Genomic DNA, 15,000 nt, shown 5'->3' on the forward strand with positions numbered 1-15,000 from the left:
GTGGCAGCGGGGCCCACCACTCACCACTCCTAAGACTAATACCTACTAGAAATACACACTAACCATTATCAGGAACCTGTTATTAATAGACGCCCCTTATCACACACACACACACACACACACACACACACACACACACACACACACACACACACACACACACACACACACACACACACACACACACACACACACACACACAAACTGGGGTGCCCACTTTAGGTCGAAAATTAAAGTTGTTTTTCGTAAGTAGAGATTGAGTGGGAAGTCTGTTTATCAGCTCTTCCTCCTCCTCCTCCTCCTCCTCCTCCTCCTCCTCCTCCTCCTCCTCCTCCTCCTCCTCCTCCTCCTCCTCCTCCTCCTCCTCCTCCTCCTCCTCCTCCTCCTGCTCCTCCTCCGGCAGGTAATGAAGTCATATAACCCAAAACGATCATTAACACCCTCTCCTTCTTTCTTCCTTCCTTCTTTCTTGCGCCTCCTTTATGAATCAGGAGGCAATGCGAGTAATAATGGGGAGGTGAGGCGGCCAACACTTAACCGGTCAAGGCTTATCCCTGCTTAATGGAGATAATGGGTGACTTTTAAAGCAACACCTCACTGTCTTCCGAACCTGTCTGTCTGCTCAGGAGGAGGAGGAAGAGGAGGAGGAGGAGGAGGATAGGGAGTAGTGGGGGTGATGAGAGGAAGGTGCATAGATAAAGGGTAAAGAGGAGAATGAAGACGAGGTACAGGGAGAGGAGGAGGAGCAGAAGGATAAGTAGGAGGAGGAGGAGGAGGAGGCTGATGAAGAGAGGAGAGTCATGTGTCGAAGTGAACAAAGCAAAGTGCGCGGGTACACACACACACACACACACACACACACACACACACACACACACACACACACACACACACACACACACACACACACACACACACACACACACACACACACCCCATTAGGAACCTATTTTAAGATGCCTCTGTAATCTTAAGCACTTACTTTTGAATGCAGAAATATTTACGTCTCTCTCTCTCTCTCTCTCTCTCTCTCTCTCTCTCTCTCTCTCTCTCTCTCTCTCTCTCTCTCTCTCTCTCTCTCTCTCTCTCTCTCTCTCTGCAATTATCGCTTACTCTGTCCGCGATAACATGTTCAGAATCCGTAACATTGCTGAAAAAAAATATATTCACTTAATTTTGTTCAGAATTCCAAAGATGATTCTGGTTCTCATTGTTTTAAATTGTCCACCACCACCACCACCACCACCACCATCACCACCACCACCACCACCTTTATTACCATTGTTACTCTTTCATTGCCTTTGCCATCTCCACCTCTTTAATCGTCACCAATGTAACTGTTACTTTCTTTCCTTTGGGTGTAATGGTTGTATATATATTATGATGTTCGTGTTTTTCTGTGTTTATCGGCGCCTGTGTTACTAGCAGTGTTGTTGTTGTGCTAGGTTTGGTTAGGAAGGCTTGGGCTATGTTAGGTTATGCTATGCTATGCTATGCTAGGTTACGTCTGGTTAAGTTAGGTCAGGTTAGGTTAGGTTAGGTTAGGTTTAGTTAGGTTAGGTTAGGTTAGGTTAGGTTTAGTTAGGTTAGGTTAGGTTTAGTTAGGTTTGGTTAGGTTAAGTTAGATGTGGTTAGGTTAGGTTAGGTTTAGTTAGATTAGGTTAGGTTAGGTTAGGTTAGGTTAGGTTTAGTTAAGTTTGGTTAAGTTAGGTTAGGTTAGGTTAGGTTAGGTTTAGTTAAGTTTGGTTAAGTTAAATTAGATGTGGTTATAGGTTGTGATAGATTAGGTTATGCTGTTTAGTTAGCTTGTGTTAGCTTAAGTTTTGTTAGGTTTGCTTGGGTTAAGTAAGAAGTTACATTAGGTTGAGTTAGGTTAGGTTAGCTGAGGTCGGGTTACGCACAATACCACTACCACCAGTATTGCCAGTCACTGTATAGTCACCCACACGCATACCACAGTAATTACCACCACCACCACCACCACCACCACCGCCACTCTACAAGCACAACAAACAACCACATCAAATAAAACCACCACCACCACCACCACCACTAGTCGTAGCTTCTCCCTCATTAGCATTCCTCCCTCACCCCCTCCAATAGTCCCTCCCTGAACCCCCCTGCCAGTACTCCCTCCCTCTTCTCTCCAAGACCCCTCCTACCTCCCTCCCTCCCTTTCGTCCGACCCTCTAGTCCCTCCTCCCTCCCTCCCCCTGACAGCACAACAGCTCATGACGTCATCATTAGCCGGAGCCCATAAATAACGCCCTCCCTTCGCCACCCCGCGCCCTCCTCGCCCTCTGATTGGCTGGCGTCGTGTCAACAAAGGCGGTGATTGGTGGCCGCGTGTCGCCATTACTCCGCTGCGGTGTTTTAATCTTCAGAAAACACGGCGGGAAACTGTCGCCTTAAGTGCTCCTCCCAGGGTGGGATGAAGGGTGGGTTCAGGGTGAGTGGGCGGCGATAGGGACGTGCTGGGGTGAGAGGGGTGAGAGGCTGAGCATAGAGACGTGCTACTAATGATTTCAGGGACAGAAAGACGTGTTGGAGTGATAGTTTGAGGTGGTGGTGGTTTTAGGGACTCAGGGACATACTGGTGGTGCTTTTAGGGACAAAAAAGCGATGGTGATGTTCTTAGAGACATGAAGACGTGTTGGTGAAGGTTTTAGGGACAAAGGGACAGGGTAGCTTTAGTGACGAAGGATGTGGTGGTGGTGGTTTTAGGGACAAAGACGCGTTGGTGATGTTTTTAGGGACAAAGATGTGATGATAATGTTTTTAGGTGGTGTTAGGGACAGAGACGTTTTAAGGTTTTAGGATATTGATAGAATGAATTTTTTAAGGGTGTTTTAGGGTTTGTTAGAGTGAGCTAAGGGCCTACTTGAAGTGAGGGCCTGAATAAGGGTTCTCAGGGACGTGGTGTTAAAGTGAAAGTTTAAGGGACGTGTTGTTAGAGTGTGGGGTCTTTCAGGGACATTTTGGAGTCTTAGGGATTTATTGGAGTGAGATTTAGGGACTTTTTGGAGTTAGGGTTGTAGGGACGTGATGTCAGAGTGAGGAATTTTAGGGATGTGTTTCAATAAAGGTTTCATGGAGGCATTAGGATTTTAGGGGCTTGAATTGTGGGTTTTAGGTGATTGGAATAAGATTTTAAGGTCGCATTAGGGTTTTAGGGGCTTATAATGAGAGATCTAGGGACGTGTTTCAGTAAGGGTTTAAGGGACTTGCTTGGGTTTAAGGGACTAGTTAGAATAAATATGTTTGAGTTAGAGTTTTAAGGGCATCATGTTAGAGAAAGGGAGTTTAGGGACGTCAGGGTTTTTAGGGACGCATTAGGGGTTTGGGGAAGTGTTATTTAGGGTTTCAGGGATGTGGTGTTGGAAGGGAAGGGTGAGTGAGGAAAAGAAGAGTGATTGAATATTTAGTTAGGGGTATAAAGTGTGTGTGTGTGTGTGTGTGTGTGTGTGTGTGTGTGTGTGTGTGCGTAGTTGGGTGTCCTTGCGGTAAATTACTCTTTAAAAATGGAGGCTCTAATCCAAACATTTGCATAAATTCTTATAAAATGACATCAGGCACTGAAGTAGTAGGCTGATGAGCATGATGATGATGGTGGTGGTGATGATGATGATGATGGTGGTGGTGATGATGATGATGATGGTGATGATGATGATGATGATGATGACATACAACAAACACTTCAACTTCAACATGTAAGGGAAGGTCATCAAAATGGTACAAGGAAAAAAAAAAGGAAAAGAAAACGAAAACAAAGGAAAAGAAAAGAAAATGAAAGGAATGAAAGAGAAAAGAAAACTAAAAGAAAAGAAAAACAGGCCATGACAAAAAATAAAAGATGAAATAGAATAAATAAAATAGATAAGACCTCTAGAGAGAGAGAGAGAGAGAGAGAGAGAGAGAGAGAGAGAGAGAGAGAGAGAGAGAGAGAGTGGGGGAGGGGGGACAAGTGACTGACGATACACTTCTGTCCCGTAAAGTGACTAGACAAACTAGGCGGCTCCGGTTAGTACTAAGGGGGTCTCTCTCTCTCTCTCTCTCTCTCTCTCTCTCTCTCTCTCTCTCTCTCTCTCTCTCTCTCTCTCTCTCTGTAAACCTCGTGCTGGCATTAAGATCTCTGTGTTTTTCTTTGAATTTTCCTCTTCCTTCTTCTTCTTCTTCTTCTTCTTCTTCTTCTTCTTCTTCTTCTTCTTCTTCTTCTTCTTCTTCTTCTCAGTGATTTTTTAACCTTCCTGACTTTTGTATACCACCACCACCACCACCAACAACAACAACAACAGCAACAACAACAACAACAACAACAACAACAACATTCTGGCCCGTATTTTGAAACCTTTGTTCGTTCATTATGATTATTTTCATATGCTACAGACATGAGTAGTCGAATTCTCACGGTGTTTTTTCTTCATATTGATGTCGAAATCTTCATAAACAATCACTTAAAGCATAAACACACTTGATATTCATTAGATAGTGTAGAATTCTTAAGAAACAATCACTGGAAACATGTACACGCCCTGGAGACATTTTCCTTTCAAAGACCTTGTAGAAACTTCAATAAAACAAACTCCAGAAGCATGAAAACACACGATTTAACCCAGAGATGGTATAGAAGTCTTCATAAAACCACTGGGAACGTGAAAACACTCTTATAAAAGTTTCCCCTTCAAAGACCGGGCAGAAATCTTAACCTAACAACCACCAGAAGCTTGAAAACACACGAATTTCCCGCCGGAGATGTGCAGAAATCACAATTAACCAATGGAACCATGAAACCACTCTTACAAAACTTTTCCCTCCAAGAACAATGAAAATAACCACGAGAAACACGAAAAAAAAAACCTGAAAATGTCTCATAACTTTCACTACACCCTGCTGAAAGAACCCAAGATAACACACCACAAACTCAGAACAACTTTGAGTGCTCTATCATTGCTGCAGCCTTCATTAATAGTGGCTGGGCGGTGCAGTGTGGCAGTCAGTGTAGCAAAGCAGTGTGAGGGCATTAGGCGCCTATACTGTTGCTGACTGCCATAAATCCTTGTTATCAGCTGGTGTTGTTGTGGCTGCAGTCAATCCTGGGTGTTGAAAGCGGGTCTCCTTGGCGCGCCCCTTACCTGCCCCAACAACCAGTGCGCGGCGGGGCGTGGGTGGCACAGTGCTGATTACTGCGCGGATTTACGAGCGCACACTGCCGCCTCTTTTTGCTGCCTTGAGCTTGATTCAGGTGCTCGTGGCCATTATGGATGGTGTGTGTCTGGTGGTGGTGGTGGTGGTGGTGGTGGTGGTGGTGGTGGTGATAATTGTTTTAGCCTCCCTCCAGTAACGTCATCAACACCAGCAACAATAAGGAAATAATATTAAAAAATGATGATGATGATGATGATGATGATGATGATGATGATGATGATGATGATGATAATAAACCACTACGGCAAATAGGATAACGAAGGTGATGTCAATAATAATAATAATAATAATAATAATAATAATAATAATAATAATAACAACAACGACAACAACATCAACAACAACAACAACAACAACAACAACAACAACAACAACAACAACCAATATTATAAGAACTAACTAAATTTCTACCTATGCATTCCTATCTACCTGTTTATCTGTTTGCCTTCCTATCAGTCGCCTGTCTATTCCTGTCTGTCTGTCTGTCTGTCTGTCTGTCTGTCTGTCTGTCTGTTTTCCAGTCACTTGTGTATTCCTGCCTCCCTGTATGTCTGTCTTTCTATTCTTCCTATTTTGTCTTAATATTTCACAACCCGCGCCTCCTCTCACACAAATACCCGAGCAACGAGTCCACTTAACTCCACCAGGGATTTCAAACAGTAATAATTGTCTTAACTAGGCTGTTTGGCTTAATTTTAGTACGTTAACAATAGGGAAGAATTATTTACAGTATGAATGGAGAAGGATGTTGAGGTAATGATGTAAAATATAGGTAATAGTGTCTGGTGGTAGTAGTAGTAGTAGCAGCAGCAGTAGTAGTAGTAGTAGTAGTAGTAGTAGTAGTAGTAGTAGTAGTAGTAGTAGTAGTGGTAGTAATAATAGTGGCCATCAGACGGTCGCATGGGCGGTGGTCAGAAAAATAAACAAAGACATATAATGACCCAAGCTTGTTTGTGTTTTGGTCGCCTCGTCCCGCCTCGCTCCAGGGACGGTTATCTTGCCGCAGAGAGAGAGAGAGAGAGAGAGAGAGAGAGAGAGAGAGAGAGAGAGAGAGAGAGAGAGAGAGAGATCCAACGGTTAGGAAAAGTAGAAGGGATGTGACCTTTGCCCTACTACTACTGCTGCTACTACTACTACTATTACTACTACTACTACTACTACTACTACTACTACTACTACTACTACTACTACTACTACTACTACTACTAGCAATGATAATGATGGTGGTAACAACAACAACAAGAAAAACAACAACAATAGTAATCATGATAATAATAATAATAATAATAATAATGATAATAATAATAATAATAATAATAATAATAATAATAATAATAATGATAATAATAATAAATGCCCAAAGTATCATAATCACAAATTTACGTTGGTAGAAGGAAGAAGAGAAGCGAGAAGAGGAGAAGGGAGAGGAGGAGAAGGAAGAGGAGGAGAAGAAGGAAGGAGAGGAAAAGGAAGAGGAGGAGGAGGAGGAGGAAAAGGAGAAGGAATACGAGGAGGAGGAAGAAAAATGTTACATATAGGCAAAAAAAAACATTATTGGGAAAAAAAAACATCATTGGACCTTTCCCGTAAGAGAGAGAGAGAGAGAGAGAGAGAGAGAGAGAGAGAGAGAGAGAGAGAGAGAGAGAGAGAGAGAGAGAGAGAGAGAGAGAATACACTTGCCCTTTAATTTAAGTAAGAAAAGTTCGAGTATGCTCTATTATTTTATTTATTTATTTATTTGTTTTTGAGTTAATTTATTTACTTAATTGTTACACTGTTGTTTCCTTCAGAGAGAGAGAGAGAGAGAGAGAAAGAAGATGAAGGGTCTCTCTCTCTCTCTCTCTCTCTCTCTCTCTCTCTCTCTCTCTCTCTCTCTCTCTCTCTCTCTCTCTCTCTCTCTCTCTCTCTCTGTGATGTTATATTGTCAAAAAATTATCTGTCAACATTCATTTTCATTCCTTATATTCACACTCCTTGTCATATTTACCAGCGGCTGCCATTTTCTCGCTCCACACACACACACACACACACACACACACACACACACACACACACACACACACACACACACACACACACACAACAGGCTAGTCCTCCGCCGCGCTAGATTTACGATAATGCCAAAAATCAGGAAAACCCATCAAGGAGAAGGTGTTTGGGGAAGGGACACGCCCTCCTCCTCCTCCTCCTCCTCCTCCTCCTCCTCGTTTTCTTCTTCGTCGTCATCTTTTTTTGGTTTTGCTCCTCTTTGTTTTCTTGTTCTTTTTTTTTTCCTTTTTTTTCTTTTTTCTTGTTTTCTTCTTGTTCTTGTTCTTCTCCTTTTTCGCCTCCCCCTCCTTCTCCTGGTTTTCTTCTTCGTCGCCATCTTTCTTCGTCCTAGTCCTGTTCTACCTCCTTCTCCTCCTCCTCCTCCTCCTCTTTGCTCTCAATATCGTCCTTGTAATGTGTCTTGTATTTACCTTTTTGCTTTTGATTTATCTTTGTTATTATGACCAATACTTCGCTAGCTCGTGTGTGTGTGTGTGTGTGTGTGTGTGTGTGTGTGTGTGTGTGTGTGTGTGTGTTCGTGCCGCCTCCCTCGCTTATCATTCACACCTGGACGTGCTATTGTGTCAGTCGTTCGTCATCTTCCTCTATCGCGCATCTTTCACATTCATTATGCATAATAGATCTTCCTCCTCCTCTTCCTCCTCCTCTTCCTCCTCCTCTTCCTCTTCCTCCTCCTCTTCCTCTTCCTCCTCCTTTCCTTCCTCTTATCCCATACCCGTTTCTATCATCTACCTCTTACATTTACTCCTATTTTCTTTGTTATTCTCTTTGCTCCTCCTCCTCCTCCTCCTCCTCCTCCTCCTCCTCCTCCTCCTCCTCCTCCTCCTCCTCCTCCTCCTCCTCCTCCTCCTCCTCTTTCCATTATCATCATTTACCTCTTAAATTACCTCCTATTCTCTCTCTCTCTCTCTCTCTCTCTCTCTCTCTCTCTCTCTCTCTCTCTCTCTCTCTCTCTCTCTCTCTCTCTCTCTCTCTCTCTCTCTCTCTCAAGCTTCAGTAATGGCGTGTGTTATTGGCTGCAGTGATAATGTATTCAATTCTTTGTCTATTAGTGGAAAGTAGCGGAAGTACTTAGGCGATGTTTTCTTTACATTCATGCATTAGTTAAGATACGAGAGAAAAAGAGAGAGGGAGAGGGAGAGGGTTAGAGAGGGAGAGGGAAGACAGGTAAGATTTTTATTAACAAGACCCCATCACCTTTACCTGTCCACACACACCTGAATTTCAAGACATTTATAAGCTAACCACTCTTTTTTTGCCTCTCTCTCTCTCTCTCTCTCTCTCTCTCTCTCTCTCTCTCTCTCTCTCTCTCTCTCTCTCTCTCTCTCTCTCTCTCTCTCTCCTTCACTTTTTTTTTTTCATTACCTTGTCTCCTCCACATTTTACAGTTTTTCCTTATACGAGAAGGTTACACACACACACACACACACACACACACACACACACACACACACACACACACACACAAGGTTAAAAGATCAACAGCTTGAGCTTGAAATAAAGTTATATGAATGTGACTTTGATGGCTTAGGAAAACACACACACACACACACACACACACACACACACACACACACACACACACACACACACACACACACACACACACACACACACACACACCCCTTTGTTATTCATTTGCTTTATTCACTTGTATTTCTCTCACCTGAGTGTTGCGTGATTAATTGTTTACACCTTGTTTGCACCTCTCAGTTCGTGTTGCCTGTTACTGGTTACTTTGTGTTATGGAGTTTATTGTGTCTTATGTGTTACGTGGTGTTACTTGTGGTTTTATAGTTGTCTTATGCTTGTTACAATTCACCTGTAGTGTTTCTGATTGTTTTGCACCTTTTTGTGTTCTTTGCTGTCATGTTAAACTCCCTCACGTGCTGAATCTGTAGTGTGAGTTGTCTGCTTTCTTCTTGTAATACTAATCGCTATTTTGTCTTTTTTTGGTGTATAGTTTTCTTATGTTTGAGGGGAGGTATGTGTCTGCTGAATTGGTGGTGTTACTGGATACCTTCAACCCTTTTTTTATTCATATCAACTTGTACGCCCATCACTTTTTTTTTTTGTTTATCTTATTTTATTTTATTTTCTATTTTTTTTATTTTTTATTTTGTGTATAAGGGAGGTCTGTCAAAGGGCAAAAAAATGGTAAGAAATAAGTTAAAGGCTTCTCATAATGTCTGCCCCCCAAAAATAGACAAGTAGAAAATGCATCATATTGACGTAATGTTCCGACTCTTAGCAGTTTCTTCTATGCACGTTCCCTCATCATGTTGTCCCTAAAAAATAAACAAGTATTCCATCATATTTACGCAGTGTTCTGAATGTTTGCACCACCTCTTATGTAAGTTCAGCCTCTATACTGACACCTGGCGTTACCTGGCCGGCAGTCTGCACCTCTGAAGTCTCGTGGCGCCTCACCTTTCCAACTTTCATAACTGCCAGTCTTGTTACACCTGGATCACTTGGACGCTAGTTTGCATTGCTCAATTTCTTGTTAAGTGTTGTCATTCTTGCTATATGTGGCGTTACCTGGGCAGCTTTTTTCCTTTGTATTAGTGGTGTGTTATTTGTGTCACTTTTTCATATTGTTCACCTTGTTATACCTGGCGTTACCTAGACAGCGCTATGTTACTTGTTGCGTTACTTCACCTGTTTGTTGTCATTCTTGGTATACCTGGCGTCACCTGGGTAGCATTTTCTAGTCTCTTAGCGCATTGTTACCTGCCGAGTTATTTCTTCACCTGTGTATTGTCCTTTTTTTGTTATACCTGACGTTACCTGACCAGTTTCCGTCTCTTATTTTGATGGGTTATTTTTAAACCTATATTTTAGCCTTATCGTTGTCAGTTTGGTAATATTTGGTGTTACCTGAGCATCATTTTCCTGTATCTTAGCGCTGTTACCTGCTGTGTTACTTTTTCCCCACCTTAACACAGTCAACGTTGTCACACTTGGCGTTACCTGGCCAACAGTTTCGCTCAATCTCGTGTCACCAGTCTTGTTACTCTCTCACTTAACACCGTCAGCCTTGTCACACTTGGCATTACCTGGGCTCCAGTTCACGCTATCTTACATGCTGACGTACTTTTAAACTTATATCACCTTGTTATACCTCGCCCAGTCTCGTGTTACCTGCCTAGTTACTTCACCACTTAACACCGTCAGTCTTGTCACACCTGGCGTCACTCGAGCGGCAGTTCGCACCTTGCCGTGCTAAGTGTGGCGTCACCAGTGCAGTGGGGGAGGGAGGAGACAGGGGTGGGGGCGCCAGGGGTGGGGACGCCAGGGGAGGGTGCCGGGGGAGGGGTGCCGGGGGAGATGGGGGACGGGTCGAGGTCCTTCCCTGGCTGTGAGTAGGTCGCAAGAACTGGCCTGACCGCCTTAGCCGCGCTCTTTCCTTGCTGCTCTACGTGGCTAATGAGAATGTTGTGGGCTTTGAAAGGTGCCGCGGCCCGCTGAGTGAGGCGCGGGAGGAGGAGGAGGAGGAGGAGGAGGAAGAGGAGGGGGGTAAATTGAGTGTGTGGAAGAGAAGGTTTAATGGAAAAAGTGGAAGAGGTTAGAGAGATTATTATTTGGAGGAGGTGGAGGTGATGGAGAATTGAAAGAAGGTAGGAAAGGAAGTGAGGCGAGGAGGAAAAGGAGGAGGAGGAAGAAGAAGGACTGGAAGAGGTGGGGTAAATTGAGTGTGTGGAAGAAGCAGAAAAGAAGGTTTAGTGTAAAAGTGGAAGATGAAGAGAAAATTATGATGATGATGAGGAGGAAGTGACGGAGAAGTGAAAGAAGGTAGAGAGAGTGAGACGAGGAGGAGGAGGAGGAGGAGGAGGAGGAGGAGAAAGACGAGGAAAGCAATACGATATTTTCCCGTCATTTCACACGACAGAAGAGGAATGACTTGATGATGATGATGATGATGATAGCACATAACCGGCTGTCTTCCAAAATTTTAACGAAGAAATATAATGAACTTGTACGAGTGTTTAATGAGCGAAGACCACCACCACCACCACCGCCACCACCAACAACAACAACAATAACTACTACTACTACTACTACTACTACTACTACTACTACTACTACTACTACTACTACTACTACTACTACTACTACTACTTGAGGCACTAGCAGAAAAGATTAACATATACCATGCACGTTCCTCTCCTCCTCACACCGCCCCCTTAAAAAAAAGAAAGAAAAAGAAAGAAAAGAAAGAAAGAAAAGAAAATCACCTTGGTTAAAACACAACGGAACTTAACCACAATCACCACACTGGAAAATATAAATGTGTCTAAGGACTGCATACCACCACCACCACCACCACAACAACCACCATCACCACCGTCACACACACACATCGCCGCCGCTGTTTCCGCCGCCGCCGCCATCACCACCACCACCACCGCTAGCACCGCCGCCATTCCTGTGACAGTCCTCGTGTTATATTGTGTGAATTTTTTTCCGTTTTCTATTTATTGAGTGCTGTTGTAGCTTTTTTTATTTTTGTCTTATTTTTGTGAGGGGAATTGTTTTGTTTTGTTTTTCCTCTTTTAGTCTTGTTTTTCTTTTTTTCTTTGTTTTGATTTTCTGTGGTGGTAATTGTTTTGTTTTCTTGTTTGGCTGTGAGATTTTTTCCCTTATTTTATTCTTGTGTAATATTTTTTTCCCCTTCATTGTATTTTCTGTGGTAGTAAATTTGATTTTTTCCCTTTATTTCTCGTTTGGCAGTCACTTTATTTTCCTTTTCTCTTCATTTTAGTATAGCAGTAATTTCCTTCCTTCTTATTTATTTCTGGCGGTGAATTTATGTCTTACCTTCTTATTTTTCTGTTACAGTAAATTTCCTTTCTTTTTTTATTTTCTGACTAAATTTATCTTTTCCTTATATTCTTGTCTGATAATCTTTCTTAGAAGCAAATTTGTTTTTCCCTTCCATTATTTTTCCGTGGTAGTGTTTTTTTTCTTTCCTTGAACGAAAAACCAAGAGAAACACTAGTTGAGTTTTGCTTTTCTGCCCTATACATGGAAGCGTCAAGACCACAAAAGGAAACAAAGGAAAAACAAACAAACAAACAAACAAACAAAAGAAAAGCTTGCTAACTTACCACTCTCAATAAATGAATAAGACAAAAAAAAAGATAAATACATACACAGCCAAGGAAATAAAGACACAAGATAAATAAATAATAAAAGAGAACGTTTTGCAAGAATGTCAAATCGAGTTGTATTTCTTATCGCTTGACAGACGGAAGAACCAAAACAAAAAAAAGGCACAAGCTAGGAAATAAAATAATAGTAATAGTATATTTGTCTATTTCCGAGGTGTACTATGTAGTGTATAAATATCTTTGTGATGTTTTCGTTTGTCACATTGTCGTTCGCATATTTGTTCCTGGAGAAATATTTTATCTTCGGATTTTTTTTTCCCTCCCTTTGTGTGTGTGTGTGTGTGTGTGTGTGTGTGTGTGTGTGTGTGTGTGTGTGTGTGTATGTGTGTATGTATGTATGTATGTATATGTAATATGAATCCAATATTTTGTCTGTCACGCATTTTTCCTGTTGCTTGATTTGTGTTTCTCGCTCTGTTACTTTATCTCTCCCTTTATCTCTCCCTTTATCTCTCTCTCTCTCTCTCTCTCTCTCTCTCTCTCTCTCTCTCTCTCTCTCTCTCTCTCTCTCTCTCTCTCTCTCTCTCTCTCTCTCTCTCTCTCTCTCTCTCTCTCTCTCTCTGTGTGTGTGTGTGTGTGTGTGTGTGTGTGTGTGTGTGTGTGTGTGTGTGTGTGTGTGTGTGTGTGTGTGTGTGTGTGTGCGCGCACGCGCGTGTCGATCATCTCTCATTTCCTCAGCTGAGTGAGAGAAAAAAAATAGCAGCGGGTGTGCAAGAGAGAGAGAGAGAGAGAGAGAGAGAGAGAGAGAGAGAGAGAGAGAGAGAGAGAGAGAGAGAGAGAGAGAGAGAGAGAGAGAGGAAGAGGATTAACTGCTGACGCGAATCCCCAGTGTTTTCAAACAGTCGTGGAGGGAAGAGGAAGAGGAGGAGGAGGAGGAGGAGGAGGAGGAGGAGGAGGAGGAGGAGGAGGAGGAGGAGGAGGAGGAGGAGGAGGAGGAAGAACTTGAAAATCAGACAGATGACGGACAGGCGTTGAGGGGAGGGGGAGGTGGTGATGGTTGAAGAGAAGGGGGAGGGAAGGGAGGGGATGGAGGAGGGAGGAGGAAACTGGATGAGAGCAAAAAAGATATGAAGAATGATTTACAGCTATCTGAAGGAGGAGGAGGAGGAGCAGGAGGAGAAAAAGAAGTAGGAAGAAAACAAGATGGTGAAGGGAAAATATGTGCAAGAAGAGGGGAGAAAGAAGAAAAGTATTGAGGAAGAAAATAAATGGAAAGATGAGAAAAGAGACGGAGAAAAAAAAAAAAAAAGGAAAGAGAAGGAAAGAAAACGAACAGAGGAGATGAAGTAGTGGAACTGGAAACATGTAGAATTTGACAAGGAGAAAATCAAAGAAACAAGGAAAGAAGGAAAATATAAGGAAGACAAGGAACATGAACACAATAGGAAAAATAAAATATTGTCAATCATGCATTTTATTGTTATTTTCCTTTCGAATTTTGCTCTCTTTTTTTAATCAACCCTTTCCACACCAGAGACACTTTCGAAGCATCACAAAATCATCTATTATTAATCACGAATGGAATAAACGGGGATATAATGCAAGTTGATGAGTACCTAGGAGATTTTTTAGTGCCTTCATCACAACAAAAATTATCATAAAGTCAATGCAGTTTTGTAATGGTATCTGGAGTGAAAATAAACTAATGTGGTACTCATAGGGTTAATTGCATGGGTAGAGTAAATATCCTCGCTCTCACACGCCATATGTAGGGAGATAATAGGAGATAATAGTGAGTGTACAGGTAAAGACAAGGACATACATACGAGTGAGTGATCCGCAAGAAGCCAGCAGGTCCACACGTGGCAGTCTTAACACAAGTAAAGATTAAGAAGCAAAGATAAGTACCAATGGGCATAGATCAATATAGACTGAGTTAGTGTTATTACTACTACTACTACTACTACTACTACTACTACTACTACTACTACTGTATCTGATTCTCTGTTTGCAGGTGAGGTGTGTGTCCAGCCAGAGGTAAGGGAAGTTAGAGGAAGGCGCCCCTACCCAGCACCCCCCACCCCCCTTTGTGTTTTCTGACGTGGTTCCCTGTTGGTGTCCCTTATCTCAACCCCCTGATAACCTCCGGGTGACGCCTCTACACGGTTTCCGCTCTCTCTCTCTCTCTCTCTCTCTCTCTCTCTCTCTCTCTCTCTCTCTCTCTCTCTCTCTCTCTCTCTCTCTCTCTCTCTCTCTCTTAATTTGCAAGTATTTCAACAAGTACATCCAGTTTGTGTGTTGTAGATAATTATTTTTTTCTTTTTCAATATGCATACACATTTTTTTTTCTAATTGGGATGTAAAGCCAATCAGTTAATCAAATAAGCTGTGAACTGTGCACTCGCTCACAGAAGTGTGTGTGTGTGTGTGTGTGTGTGTGTGTGTGTGTGTGTGTGTGTGTGTGTGTGTGTGTGTGTGTGTGTGTGTGTCTGTGAAGTAGTTGTGGTGATAGTAGTAGTAGTAGTAGTAGTAGTAGTAGTAGTTGTTGTTGTTGTTGTTATTGTTGTTGTTGTAAGAACAGCAACAACAACAAAATAAATAACATCAGTAATTTAATAACAACAAAAACAGC

General features: G+C 42.4%; 1 protein-coding gene across 2 annotated transcripts in view; it reads right to left on the reverse strand.

Annotated features, from left to right (window-relative positions):
* Nucleotides 1-15,000, reverse strand: part of LOC135090223 (transcription factor GATA-4-like) — a 186,251-nt gene that overhangs the window by 47,053 nt on the left and 124,198 nt on the right. The gene's annotated exons all lie outside the window — the stretch shown is intronic.

The sequence above is a fragment of the Scylla paramamosain genome, chromosome 34 (genome assembly GCF_035594125.1).
Source record: "Scylla paramamosain isolate STU-SP2022 chromosome 34, ASM3559412v1, whole genome shotgun sequence".
NCBI lineage: Eukaryota > Metazoa > Arthropoda > Malacostraca > Decapoda > Portunidae > Scylla > Scylla paramamosain.